The sequence below is a fragment of the Cervus canadensis genome, chromosome 29, assembly GCF_019320065.1.
Source record: "Cervus canadensis isolate Bull #8, Minnesota chromosome 29, ASM1932006v1, whole genome shotgun sequence".
Classification (NCBI taxonomy): domain Eukaryota; kingdom Metazoa; phylum Chordata; class Mammalia; order Artiodactyla; family Cervidae; genus Cervus; species Cervus canadensis.
The window spans coordinates 20,531,957-20,546,057 of NC_057414.1; positions in this window are offsets into that span (position 1 = coordinate 20,531,957).

The following is a 14,101-nucleotide window of genomic DNA, read 5'->3' on the forward strand; positions in this document are numbered from 1 at the left end:
TTATTCACTATCATTTTACTTTAAATTTGGAAAATTAACAAGTAATGAAATGTCATCTACCCAACAACTCTCTAGTTTCCATCCTCTGCTTTACTAAAACACCAATAAATGAACACACCCTGCAGATTTAAGTGAAGAAACTTAAGGTGGATGTTTGGATCTATCAAGAATGTCAAAGAACTTTATTGGGGTATACATTCGGTTATTTTAAAACCCTACTGGGAAACCTTGAATCAACTCAAGCTTGGTCCGCTCCTTAATCATTCAGCTTGCAGGTGCTGAATGCCTCTGTCTTTTTAAAACTGTAATCAGTTGAATCTCCCCACATCCATTTTTAGAATCATAGAATCACATCTCTTTAATTTCTAGTGAGATCTATAGGTTTAGCTGATGACTAAACCACCAAAGTTTATGAAAAGTCAGCATCCATGTGTGAAAGTCACTTTTAGTATGAAAGGTGTGATATTTTATACTCTGTTGGAAAGAAGAAGATGATATAGACCTTGGTAACAAAATCACATCAAAGCTGTGTGACCTACAACATCTAAAGAACTCTGGTCTTTGAGTTCTGCTCTGGTTTTCATGTTCATGGAAGAATGCTTGCAACCTCTGGCTGGCCTTGAACACTGAAGAGATAGAGAAATGAGCTGTTTCCCACCTCACCAGAGATCAGAATTCTTCAGTGAAGGGAAGTAGAAGTCTGGTCTGTAACTGAAAAGAGACTTTTATTAAATTAAATCTCCATAATAGGCAATGGCTCAAACCCTGAGCTGGGAATTCTTGGTTTGGAATCCTGACTTTCATATACCTTGCTAACTGTATGGAGCCTGGGCAAGTTGCCCCTTCAGTGTAACTTAATTTCTCCCTCTATGAAGATAATAATACTAACTACCTCATTAGGTTAAGAGTTAATTAGATATTTCATCTAAAGTTTGTTGCATTGTGCACGTCTCCTAGTCAATGTGCACCAAAGGTGGTTTATTACTGAGTACTCTATAATTAGTATTTTTAAGAATCAGTAACTTAATGGCCTCTCTAACTCCCATTCCTTTCTGGAAGCTTTTCCACCATCAAAGTCACTTCAGAAGCCATCATGTGAATACATTATGACCTCACTCCCTGGCCACTGTTGATGATATAGGGGTGGGCAACTGACCAGTACTTTTCTGAGAATTTTGGAACTAAAACTGAGAGAAGCTAACTCTCTTTGAGTCACATCTACCAAAGATAAAAAAACAACTCAGAAGCTGGCTTCTTAGAAAGTCATGATCATCTATGCTGAATAAAAAGCTGGTGTTCAGCTGTAGGGGGATATAAAATCCACTTCCAAATGGAAATAGATATGAGAAGCAATAACGTCCTAATGGCATTTGAATTTCTGACTGTGGTTGGTTCTGAGGTGCATCATATCCATGTACTTCATAAGTTCTTCATGGTCAATGGCATATCCCAATAATGTGCCCTTTCTACTTAAACTGGCTAAAGCTGAGTTTCTATCTTTGCTAATAATGGCAGCACTTTATATATGTATTATCTTGTTTTTCAGTAACGCTGAGATAAGTGCTATTATCCACATTTTACAGATAAAAAAACTGAGGCTCAGAGAAAGATACGTGGTTGTCCAAGGTCAAACCACTAATAAATGGTGGAACCAGAATGGGATGTGCCTCCAGACTTTTTATTCCTGCTTCCCCCTTCCATCCGTCACGTTCCTGCCTATTCATTTTGTTCACCTCTTTTCCTTCATCTAACTTCTCTTGGTCCATCAGGTGCCAGTCATTTTTTCAGGAAAGTCCTTGATTCCAAGGACTGGGTGAATGTTTCCATTTGATGATCCAGAGCCTCTGTTCTTCCCATGATCATGATATATATCTCCTTGTATTCTGAATGTCTATCTTCCTCTCTGTATGTTCCTCTATATTATAAACTATCTAAAAATAGGAGAGGTCTCTTTTCCATCTTTGTATCTCATACCAGGAACAGCCCCTGGCAAAAAGTATACATGCCTTTTTTTTTAATTAATTAAGTAATTGATGGAGGAGAGCATGGCAACCCACAACAGTATTCTTGCCTGGAGAATCCCATGGACAGAGGAGCCTGGTGGGTTACAGTCCAGGGGGTTTCAAAGAGTTGGACATGACTGAAATGACTGAGCAATGCAGTATTTATTTTTTTATGGTTGAGCTAGGTCTTCATTGCTGAGCACAGGTTTCTCTTTGTGGTAGCTTCTCTTGTTGGAGATCAGGGGTTCTAGGTGAGTGAGTCTCAGTAGTTGGGGCACACTGGCTTAGTTATTGTGAAGCACGTGGGATCTTCTTGAACTGCGGATCAAACCTGTGTCCCCTGCATTGGCAGATGGATTCTTAACCACTAGACCACCAGGGAAGCTCCTGTATTTTTAACTGAATGAATAAAATATATACATAGAGGAGGAAGAAGGGGAGACTTCCATGTCACCAAAGTGATGCAACTGGGGGAGTCAATCACTTTCTCGTACAGAAGATCAGCCCAATGGTCAGAACCTTGTTTTCTTGGTCTGGATGCTCCTAGCTAATGAGGAACACTTAGCTCCTAGCTAAGTGTTATGTGCTCAAGCATGTCCCACTCTTTGTGATCCCAGGGACTGTAGCCTACCAGGCTCCTCTGTCCATGGAATTTTCCAGGCACAAATACAGGATTGGGTTGCCATTTCCTATTCCAGGGGATCTTCCCGACCCAGGAATCGAATCCGAGTCTCTTGTGTTTCCTGCAGTGGCAGGTGGATTCTTTACCGCTGCACCACCTGGGAAGACCTCCTAGCTAATAAAATAATACAGATCATCTTGCTTACATCCCCCTCTCCCACTCCCCGCCCAATTCCCTGAAGCTTTGCAGTTCTGCTCTAATTGGAAGGTGAGCATGAAAGGGACAAATAAAGATAATTTGAAACATTCTGAGTCACCTCACAGCAGTTCTGCAGCATGGAAAAATGTATTTGGGGCTAATGATTGTCACATAATTTCTGGCTTTAAATTCAGTCCTGTTGTCCTTGTAATTTTCAAGGATAGAGCTATTGTTTTTCATTTTTATTTTAGAATATCAAAAATACTTTTCTTAACATCCAAGGAAATGTATGCATAAACATAGCATGTACATACACACGTACACACACACACCGAAAGAGAATGTATATTTTAAATAAAATAACTAAAACCTAAAATATTTACAATATTATCAAAGGTTTCTCAAAATTAAATCAAGCACTATATGGAAAGGTTCAAGAATAATACTCAAGAAGATACATGTTTAAGGAGCATGGTCTGCACCTAATTAAACTTTTCTCCTCAGAAATGTTCTCAAGCAAAAAAAGAAAAAAGAAAAAAACATTGAAATGGATGCTAAAATGAGTTTTCAGATATGAAGCTTTTTAATTTTTTTCGTATTCAACTTGGCAAGTCTCACGCGTCAGCTTGATGAGAAGAGAGTGCCTTTTTTTAAGAGACCATACTGAAAATGGTGTTTGAATCATTAGAACTTCTGCTGAAATTGCCTATTTTGGATAGGTGAACCGTTCAGAAGCTCTGAGTCTGCCAGGATCCTCATTAAATAAAATCCTGAAAGATCAAACCCTCATGCAAGTTGGGACCAGTAGCTTTCAAACAGCTGCTGAGCGGTGAGGAGCAGACTTCGTGGCCAATCGCCATCCAAATTGTGCTTTGAAAGCATTGTCTCCCCAGCAAAATAGAAAGAAGGGGACAAGAGCTCTTGAGCACTCCAGAGGCCGGAGCAAACAAGGAGACAGGTAGGTGAGTGCTTTCAGGGTGGGGTAGCTTAGCTCCACACCACATGGGATGCTGTCTTTCTTCCTGCAGAATCAGGGGATGGGGGAAAGAAAGAAGTCAAAGACGCACAGAGGGTTTATGTAATTAGACCAAAGCTCTTATAACCTGGAGACTCGAGTTTTAGTCAAGAAACATATTCACCAATCGCTGTCAAAACTCTTTTCCACAGGAAGCTTTTTAGTTCTCAAGTCCAGAAGACTTAGTGTGTTTAAAACTTCCACTAGCTGTTTACCCTCCATTCATCTTTCTTTTCACTGAAAGTTACCATTTCTAAGTTTTGGTGTGAAGGACAAATCTGTTAAATGTAGCTCTTCGTTTGCTGATTATAATAAGGAAAGGGTGAGTTGGTTTACAAATACAATTTATCATGAAAGGTGCTAACTCCAAGAGATAAATGGAATGGATGTTTGTATTTATCGCCGTGAAGATGAAAAGAGTTACTTGGAAATGAGCGGCAGAACTGCTCCAATCAGAATGCAAGTGAAAATCAATAATTCATTCTCATACATCTTCCCGCACTTTGCTGGCAATTGCAGACAAAATTAACGGCAACCCTGACAGCCAGAAGGAATGACTCTCCCATGTTTCCCCAGGAGGGCTGCACCGTTTCAGTCTCAGTGACACAGTCTCTACATTTTTCACACTCTTGGCTCCAGGAACTTATGAGTCAGATATTTCCTGTGACTTAGCTTTATCTATAGTCTGGGCAATTATTATTTTTACCTAGCCAAAAATAATACGTTTCTGTCTGCAAAAAAAAAACTAGTCATTCCTTGAGTTTACCAGAAGCCAAATTCAGTAAAAATCAAATCAGTCAAGACCACTTAGGAGCTGTAGGAAGGGGCATCAATATTTTACAAGGTTTGTGGGTTATGGTGAAGGAGGGGTCATCAGGTGTCATAAGCAGAGGTCACTTGCTTGCCAAGAACAGAAACCCATTAAAGCAAATCTAGGTAGAACAGAGTTCAGAACAAAGAAAGAAGAAGCAGTCTCATGAGCACCTAAGGATAAGAAAATGTCCTAGAGTAACTAAAATGTTGTCAGAAACTGCTTTTTCTTTTGAGGTCATTTCATGGAAGGAGAGTGGACCCACATTTACAATTAAGTTTTAATGCTGAGAATGATAATACCGCACACACACACATCAGGAGACTATGAAAAGATTTGTTTTTCACATAATAATGCTATCTGGGGAGAGCAGGGCAGAGTTGCAGGAAGTTCCAAAAATGACTTGAGAAAGCAGGGTGAGCAAAGAACTGTGGAGTTTATTATAGCAGGAGGGTGGGACTGGAGCCAGGGTTCTCAAACTGGACCTTGCATGTTTTGGACTTACTACCAATGCTAAAGGAGGGGCTATCTGGTCTTCCTTACCAGCTTGCTTAGGTGTACAGCAGAATAAAAAGGAGGCGGATGCTTAAAAACATTAAAAACGATGCATATACATGGAATCTAGAAGAATGGTACAGATGATCTTATTTACAAAGCAGAGACAGAGACATAGATATAGAAATCCAATATACAGATACCAAGAGGGAAAGAAAGGGGGTGGGATGAATTGGGCAATTGGAGTTGACGTGCATATACTATTGATACTGTGTGTAAAATAGATAGGTCTTCCCAGGTGGCTCTAGGGGTAAAGAACCTACCTGCCAATGCAGGTGATATAAGAGACAAGGGTTCAATCCCTGAGTCAAGAAGATCCCCTGGAGGAAAATGTGAAAACCCACTCCAGTATTCTGGCCTGGAGAACCCCACAGACAGAGGAGCCTGGTGGGCTACAGTCCACGGGGTCACAAAGAGTCGGACATGACTGAAGCGACTTAGCACACACACACGCATAAAATAGACAATTAATGAGAACCTACATATAGGTCAAGGAACTCTGCTCATTTCTCTGGGTGACCCCAATGGGAGGAAAACCCAAAAAGAGAGGAGATATGTGTGCACATAAAGCTGAATCATTTTGCTGAAAGTGGAAACTAACAGAATGTAAAGCAACTATACTCCAATAAAAATTAATTAAAAAAAATTAAAAGCAAAACTGTGGGCCCAGTCTTGATTATGCTGTCCCTCTCCCATTGAGAGGCTGGGACCTCAGCTTCTCTCTGCACATCTGTTCCTTTATCTTCTTTGAGGATCTGCTCCTCCTGTAAGTCTCTTGTTTTCCATGTCTCTGGAGGCTGTTGTTAGCGATGGAAAAACTAGTCCTACCTCTCAATGACCTGTTAATGTTAGTGCCTATCACATGGTAAGTGGCTAAACCTCTGTATCTAAATTCAGGAATGACAGAAAGAATGGGAGAAAGGAAAATAAAGAGACAGAGGTATAGAGAATGAATCCCATGTTTGGATTTCCCCTGGGTAAGGTTTCCACCCTAACACATTCAATTCTGTCCAATGAGGTCAAGTCATGTAGTCCAACTATGGCCACTCAAATGCCCTCTTTCTAAAGGTCTTATAGTTCAAGTCAATTTTAATAAAAGGATTGCTGACAAGGAAAATATTATGGTATCTTGGATTCATTAAGTCAACACCACAAATTGCATTGCAAGATAAAAGTGGGAGGCCATTGTTTTAACATTGATCACAAAAGATAAGAGGACAAAAAGAGATATGGTCAACTAAGGACATTATAATTCAGTACACAGTGTGGTATGCTATACAAATTAGGCATGGAAGTAACCGATTGATTACTGACTGAAAGAGGTCAGAAATAAATAAAAGGTCAGTCATATTAGTAAAGAGAGACAGATAGATCCATCATTCAATAAATGCTTATTGAGAACCAAATCTAAGTATTGTTTTAAGCACTAGGGATGTATCAGTAAACTAAACAGAACATGAAACTTTGGTCAGAAAAGGAGATAGTTAAATAAATAATTCATAATATAATGTGATACATATATAGTGAAAATAATATTTTTATGAGATATAAACAGTAGAGTTCTATGTAAGTGAATTGGTTGGCTTAAGTCAGTAACCTTCAAAGCCAAATGGTATAATCCCACCTGGGAACCAAACTGTATCACTCAGAAGCTCCTTTTTTTTTTTTTTTTTCATTCTTTCTTGAGGGAGACCCTTAAAATTATTCAACCTGTGTAAATGATTTGTGGTTAAATTTGGAAAAGATGAACTCTTTGGAGTTTTCCAGATTTCTTTGGGATTTGGGAGAACTGATTTATAAACATATGACTTCTTATATAGAACTCTAAACAAATTTGTAGGGTTGACCATCATCACATGGATGCCCTCAACAAACACACACACACTAACATCCAGAACTTCACTGTCTGCTCCATAGAAATTTTCCTGTCCCATAATTTATCTTTACAGACTAACTCCTCTCCTGATGAGCTGCCAATGTTTAGAGGAAAAGACAGAGAGTATTTCCATTTCTGTCTTTTTTTTTCCTACACAGACCAATTAAATAAAATACAAAAACGCCTTTGACTGAAGGCAAGAGTGAGCTGCTGGGGCAGCTAGAACTTGAAGTACCAAAGTCTTGGAAAGAGTTGAACTTCACTGAGGTGAGTCTAATATCATTTCTTCAGTTAAAATATGATCTGCAGTTCTTTCTAAATTCAGGTCTGTGGCTCACATTAAGGAAGATGAAGTATCATTAAGATTAAATGCAAGTGGATATTGATGTGTATCCTTGGGTGTCTCAGCATCTGGTGATGTTTGTTTTCTTTCCTGAGCCCTCCATAAGCTGTGATATCCAGGCCCAAGAAAGTCATTTGAGGTCCTAATTTGTACTTGGAATTTTGGGATGCTTCAGCCCCAGGGATAAGGCTGCGTTTTGGGTATACTCCATAATATCTACCTAAAATACATGAAGTTTCAAAGAGCAAGTGTCAAAGAGATTTTTTTAAATCCCTCTGCTGTGTATTTATGGCAATCTAATTAAACAGGAGACTAAAGCAAGGAACACAAGATATCAGAGGACAGCACTTATCTTCCCATCAAATCAGCTATTCTGCAGGGTTCCCATCTCAGTTAATGAACCCTCTATCTGACTTATGCCAGAAACTTGAAAGTAATCTTTGATATCTCCCCAACACTTAGCTCTATTGTTATTAACCCTTGGCAACTCTACAACAAAAACATCCAATTTTAATAAAATCCAGTTAACAATGTTTTCTTTTATAATGGAGCTTCCCTGGTGACTCAGATGGTGAAGAATCCACCTGCAATGCAGGAGACCTGGGTTTGATCCCTGGGTTGGGAAGATCTCCTAGAGAAGGAGAAGGCTACCCAATCCAGTATTCTAACCTGGAGAATTCCAGGGACAGAGGAACCTTGTGGGCTATAGTCCATAGGATCCCAAAGAGTCAGACACAACTGAGTGACTTTCACTTTCACTTTCTTTTACAATGAGTGTTTTTTGTATCCCTTTAAGAAACATTTGCTTAATTCTCCTGTACTTTTTCTAGAAACTTTATTATTTAAACTTTGGCATTTTCCATTCCGATAGTCAATTTGCCCATTTTGCTTATTGAAAAAAAAAATCCTTTCTCTATTAAATTGAAAGTGGCAAATTTGTAGTCAACCAGTTGACTATATATGTGTGCCTAGGTTTCTAGGCAATATGCCCTATTTCACTCATCAATTTGTCTATTTGGATCTGGCTTATTTATGAGACATTTAGTTATCACATTAGTGAACATAGTAATATTTATTCTTTTGTTGCTGTATATTATCCCATTGTATGGATATACTGTATTTAACTTATTCAGCCTACTATTTGCACTCTTTTGTTGCTTCCACTTTTAGCTATTATGACTGATACTGCTATGCATGTTCTTGTACATATCTTTAGGTACACATGAACACTCTTTTCTGTTGGATATATACTCTGGAGTAGAATTGATAGGTCTTACAATATCTTTGATTAACTTTAGCAGGTATTATTAAGTGATTTTTTAAAGTGATTATACAGATTCATATTCAAATCATCAAAGAAATAGGTCCAGTTGCCTCACATACTCACCAGTATTTGGCATTATTAGGTATTTTACTTTTAGCTATCCTGGTGTGAAGCAGTGATATCTCATTGTAGTTTCAATTTGCATTTCCCTGATGACTAATGATGACCATAAGCTGACATCCTGTCAGGAACACACCAAAGTCATGACTATCTCCAGAAAAACTAGCAATGAAAATGGATGAAACCTTGCAGGAAAGATCTACAACTAAAGACATAAAGATGTAACCACAATGAGATAGATAGGAGGAAAACAGACTCACAACATACTCAAATTCCATACCTCCTGGGTAGGTGACCCACAGACTGGAGAATAATTATATCACAGAGACTCTCGCACGGGAGTGCAAGTTCTGAGCCTGACGTCAAGCTCCCCATCCCCGGTCCAGTACCAGATCCTCCAGAGCATTTGGCTTTGAAGGCCAGTGGGAGGAGCCCCACGGAACTGGGAGAAATACAGCCTTCATTCTTAAAGGGCACACACAAAAACTCACACACACCCAGACTTACAGCAAAAGGAGTTATCTGATAGGAGCCTGGGCCAGACCTACCTGCTGGGCTTGCAGAGTCTCCCGGAGAGGCAAAAGGGTATCTGTGGCTCAGCCTGGCCATGTAGTCATGAGTAATAGACACACTGGGGCATATTCAGCCGCGTGAAGACAGCGGCTGCCATCTTGGCTCGTTAGTACGGAAACTTGGCCCCACCCAACAGCCTGTAGACTCCCCACTGGGACACCTCAGGACAAACAACGAACTGGTTGGGGACATAGCTTTACCCATCAGCAGACCAGCTGCCTAAAGACTAAAGAGCCCGCAGTTGCCTCTAGATACAACCCTGGACATGGCCCAGCCCACCAGAAGGCCAAGACATGGCTCCACCCGTGAGTAGCGAGGTACTAGCCTCTGGCACCAGGAAGCCTGCACAAGCCTCTAGACCAGCCTCACCCACCAGGGGTCAGACACCAGTAGTAAGAAAACCTCAATCTCTCGTCATAGACCAGACCTGACCCTGGAACCAGGTGGGCCCTGGCCCTGCCCTCTAGCAAGCCGACAGAATCTTCAGGGTATCCTGGACCCCATACCTAATACCCAACTGTGTCGAGAATAGGTGTCTACCCACCAACAACCTGAAATAAGTTCTGGGATCCCCAGGCCCAGAAACCAGATTCCAAGAGCCATCTTTGCCTGCCAGTAGTCCAGCACTAACACCAAGGCCTGGCTTCACCTGCTAGGGAGTAAGCAACAGCCCGAGAGTCTCTTTGACCCTGACTCAGTCCTCTAGTGAGCAAGCACTAGCCTTGGGGTCCCCTAGGGTTCTGCAGCCACCTCGTGACAGGCGCCACTAAACAGCCAGCAGCATCCACACAAGTCAGGGCATGGCAACCAACCCAACTAGGAGCCAACCAAGCCTACCAGACCACACACAGAGTCAGCCCACCACAACAGAAGGACCTAAGCTACCCTCTTAGGGAGAACCCTAGAGCAGGTAGCTTAGGCAATGAAAGGGGAGTGCACTGCTGGGACATAGAGGACACCTCCTACATAGGGCCACTTCTCCAAGATCCAGAAATGTAACTAACCTACAAAAATAAAAATAGCAAAGTGATTCAGTTATACATATACATGTATCTATTTTTTTTCCAGCACTTTGCTGTCCACCTGAAACTAACAGGACATTGTTAATCAACTATACTGCAATATAAAAAAAAAAAATGTTTAAAAAATGCGAATAGCAGCTTAGACCAAATAAGGCAATGGAGGAAGATGTTCCAGATGAAGGAAGAAGACAAAACCCCAAAAGAAGAACTAAGTGAAGTGGAAATGGGCAGTCTACCTGAGAAAGAGTTCAGAGATGAACAGAGTTCATCTCTTTGTAAAGATTATCAAAGAATTTTCAGGAGAAAAATGGATGCACAGAGGGAGAAGTTAGATGTTTCTAACAAAAAGTTAGAAAATATAAAGGATGTCCAAACAGAGAAGAAGAACACAGTAACTGAAGTGAAAAGCACATTAGAAGAAACCAATAGTGGACTAAATGATCCAGAAAAAGATATTCAAACAATTGTAACCTCCACTACGGCACATCCACAAAGTCATTTCAACACTGCAGCTACTCTATAATAATCCATTCCTGTCCCTCCCCACCTCCAATGCAGTTCAGTTCAGTTCAGTCACTCAGTCATGTCCAACTCTTTGCGACCCCATGGACTGCAGCACACCAGGCCTCCCTGTCCATCACCAACTCCCGGAGTTTACTCAAACTCATGTCCATTGAGTCAGTGATGCCATCCAACCATCTCATCCTCTCCTTCTCCTCATCTCCCTTCTCCTCCTGCATTCAATCTTTCCCAGCATCAGAGTCTTTTCAAATGAGTCAATTCTTCACATCACATGGCCAAAGGATTGGAGTTTCAGCTTCAGTATCAGTCCTTCCAATGAATATTCAGGACTGATTTCCTTTAGGATGGACTGATTGTATCTCCTTGAAGTCCACGGGACTCTCAAGAGTCTTCTCCAACACCACAGTTCAAAAGCATCAATTCTTCTACTCTCAGCTTTCTTTATAGTCCAACTCTCACATCCACACATGACTACTGGAAAAACCATAGCTTTGACTAGACAGACCTTTGTTGGCAAAGTAATGTCTCTGCTTTTTAATATTTTTTCTAGGTTGCTCATAACTTTTCTTCCAAAGAGCAAGTGTCTTTTGATTTCATGGCTGCAGTCACCATCTGCAGTGATTTTGGAGCCCAAGACAAAAAAGTCAGTCACTGTTTCCATTGTTTCCCCATCTAGTTGTCATGAAATGATGGGACCAGATGCCATGATCTTAAGTTTTCTGAATGTTGAGTTTTAAGCCAACTTTTTCACTCTCCTCTTTCACTTTCATTGAGAGGCTCTTTAGTCCTTCTTTGCTTTCTGCCATAAGGGTGGTGTCATCTGCATATCTGAGGTTATTGATATTTCTCCAGGCAATCCTGGCTCCAGCTTGTGCTTCATCCAGCCCAGCATTTCTCATGATGTACTCTGCATATAAGTTAAATAAGCAGGGTGACAATATACAGCCTTGACGTACTCCTTTTCCTATTTGGAACGAGTCTGTTGTTCCATGTCCAGTTCTAACTGTTGCTTCCTGACCTGCATATAGATTTCTCAAGAGGCAGGTCAGGTGGTCTGGTATTCCCATCTCCTTCAGAATTTTCCACAGCTTGTGGTGATCCACACAGTCAAAGGCTTTGGCATAGTCAATAAAGCAGAAATAGATGTTTTTCTGGAACTCTCTTGCTTTTTTGATGGTCCAGCAGATGTTGGCAGTTTGATCGCTGATTTCTCTGCCTTTTCTAAATCCAGCTTGAATATCTGGAAGTTCACGGTTCACATACTGTTGAAGCCTGACTTGAAGAATGTTGGGCATTACTTTGCTACTGTGTGAGATGAGTGCATGTGTGGTAGTTTGAACATTCTTTGGCATTGCCTTTCTTTGGGATTGGAATAAAAACTGACCTTTTCCAGTCCCGTGGCCACTGCTGGGTTTTCAAAATTTGCTGGCAGTTTGAGTGCAGCACTTTCTTTTTTTTTTTTAATTAATTAATTAATTAATTAATTTTATTAGTTGGAGGCCAATCACTTCACAACATTTCAGTGGGTTTTGTCATACATTGATATGAATCAGCCATGGATTTACAGGTATTCCCCATCCCGATCCCCGCTCCCACCTCCCTCTCCACCCTATTCCTCTGGGTCTTCCCAGTGCACCAGGCCGGAGCACTTGTCTCATGCATCCCACCTGGGCTGGTGATCTGTTTCACCACAGATAGTATACATGCTGTTCTTTTGAAATATCCCACCCTCACATTCTCCCACAGAGTTCAAAAATCTGTTCTGTATTTCTGTGTCTCTTTTTCTGTTTTGCATATAGGGTTATTGTTACCACCTTTCTAAATTCCATATATATGTGTTAGTATGCTGTAATGTTCTTTATCTTTCTGGCTTACTTCACTCTGTATAAGGGGCTCCAGCTTCATCCATCTCATTAGGACTGATTCAAATGAATTCTTTTTAATGGCTGAGTAATATTCCATGGTGTATATGTACCACAGCTTCCTTATCCATTCATCTGCTGATGGGCATCTAGGTTGCTTCCATGTCCTGGCTATTATAAACAGTGCTGCGATGAACATTGGGGTGCACGTGTCTCTTTCAGATCTGGTTTCCTCAGTGTGTATGCCCAGAAGTGGGATTGCTGGGTCATATGGCAGTTCTATTTCCAGGTTTTTAAGAAATCTCCACACTGTTTTCCATAGTGGCTGTACTAGTTTGCATTCCCACCAACAGTGTAAGAGGGTTCCCTTTTCTCCACACCCTCTCCAGCATTTATTGCTTGTAGACTTTTGGATAGCAGCCATCCTGACTGGCGTGTAATGGTACCTCATTGTGGTTTTGATTTGCATTTCTCTAATAATGAGTGATGTTGAGCATCTTTTCATGTGTTTGTTAGCCATCTGTATGTCTTCTTTGGAGAAATGTCTGTTTAGTTCTTTGGCCCATTTTTTGATTGGGTCATTTATTTTTCTGGAATTGAGCTGCAGGAGTTGCTTGTATATTTTTGAGATTAATCCTTTGTCTTTTTCTTCATTTGCTATTATTTTCTCCCAATCTGACGGCTGTCTTTTCACCTTACTTATAGTTTCCTTTGTAGTGCAAAAGCTTTTAAGTTTCATTAGGTCCCATTTGTTTAGTTTTGCTTTTATTTCCAATATTCTGGGAGGTGGGTCATAGAGGATCTTGCTGTGATTTATGTCGGAGAGTGTTTTGCCTATGTTCTCCTCTAGGAGTTTTATAGTTTCTGGTCTTACATTTAGATCTTTAATCCATTTTGAGTTTATTTTTGTGTATGGTGTTAGAAAGTGTTCTAGTTTCATTCTTTTACAAGTGGTTGACCAGTTTTCCCAGCACCACTTGTTAAAGAGGTTGTCTTTTTTCCATTGTATATCCTTGCCTCCTTTGTCAAAGATAAGGTGTCCATAGGTTCGTGGATTTATCTCTGGGCTTTCTATTCTGTTCCATTGATCTATATTTCTGTCTTTGTGCCAGTACCATACTGTCTTGATGACTGTGGCTTTGTAGTAGAGTCTGAAGTCAGGCAGGTTGATTCCTCCAGTTCCATTCTTCTTTCTCAAGATTACTTTGGCTATTCGAGGTTTTTTGTATTTCCATACAAATTGTGAAATTCTTTGTCTAGTTCTGTGAAAAATACCGTTGGTAGCTTGATAGGGATTGCATTGAATCTATAGATT